The sequence below is a fragment of the Protobothrops mucrosquamatus genome, unplaced genomic scaffold (genome assembly GCF_001527695.2).
Source record: "Protobothrops mucrosquamatus isolate PMUCROS unplaced genomic scaffold, P.Mucros_1.0 scaffold6518, whole genome shotgun sequence".
NCBI classification, from domain to species: Eukaryota; Metazoa; Chordata; class Lepidosauria; order Squamata; family Viperidae; genus Protobothrops; species Protobothrops mucrosquamatus.
The window spans coordinates 21609-22838 of record NW_015392342.1 but is presented as its reverse complement, the minus strand read 5'-3'; positions in this window follow the sequence as shown (position 1 = coordinate 22838).

Genomic DNA, 1230 nt, shown 5'->3' with positions numbered 1-1230 from the left:
TTGGCTGTTTCAGTATCCTGTTTTTAGTCTAGAACAGTAGACAAAGGCAGTAAAATTTAGGAGTCAAGGGGTGTTGTGGCTTCTGGTGGACAATTGCTGTGATGGTGGAATTGTCCAATCTATGCAGCCTTGCTCCGAAGCAACCTCGGATCACTCAGGCAGCGTCTCGTCACGATTGCTCTGGTTTAGTTCCCCAAATTTGGCAAAACCCGTACATCTTTTATTTTAGAAAAGCTATTTGTGGAAGAGTGATAGTCCACTTTCCCCTCCCAAGCTACTCAGCACCAAGGAAAGAATGACTGGGTTTTTCTAAAAATGTCCTGTTAAGAAATATGCAGATGAGACCAAATAACAGCGAAGGTGATTCAATTCAGTGTGAACCGAGTGTCTGGTTTACTCAGTTTTAACCACTCATCAGTTCTTCTCGTCCAAAGGGCAGATGGGTGAGGGTGGGGGTGGGGTTAAAACAATCTCTACACCCCCCCCCCTTCCTTCTTGTTTTGGAGAAGCTGCATGGATTTTGTATCTGAAAACATCAGGCCAAGATGAGCAGTGAGAGCTAAGGATAGGATGCTTGAGCAGGGGGGGTGGACTAGACTAGGAAGACTCCAAGGTCTTCTGTTATTCTGTTATTGTGTTGTTCTGACAAGGAGAGCACCAAGAGAGTTTCACAGCCTGACTCCACCACTGATGCCCCCCTTTTTTTTTTTGGTCTCTCCACATGTCTAGCTGGTAGTTATGTCTTTGATTCTGAGATGCCCACTAACATTCGTGAAGAAAAATTCAGACGTACTTGAAGGGCTGCTTCAAGTTGAAGATCACTTCTGTGTGTGTCTCTGTGTGTGTGTGTGTGTGTGTGTGTGCACTTCTATGCATGTGTGTGCATATATATACATCCCTGCGGGTTTCGGTACAAACAGACTTTATTCCCCCACAAGGGAGACTAAACAAAATAAAAATAAAAATTGAACCTCAGCCCAGAGGCTGCACAGCCATCCATCCAGGATGCTTTAAACTGGACTCCCATGGCCGGCTGGGGAATTCTGGGAGTTGAAGCCCCCAGGTCTTCCCATTGCCAAGGTTGGACACCCCTGGGTGAAAGGGGAGGGAAGCATTTTATTATTTTATTTTGAAAATATATGGGGCCAACCAACTCTGGGTAGCGAAAGTAAAAAAATAATAATAACATTCCTGTCCCCAAAAATAGATAGATAGATAGATAGATAGATA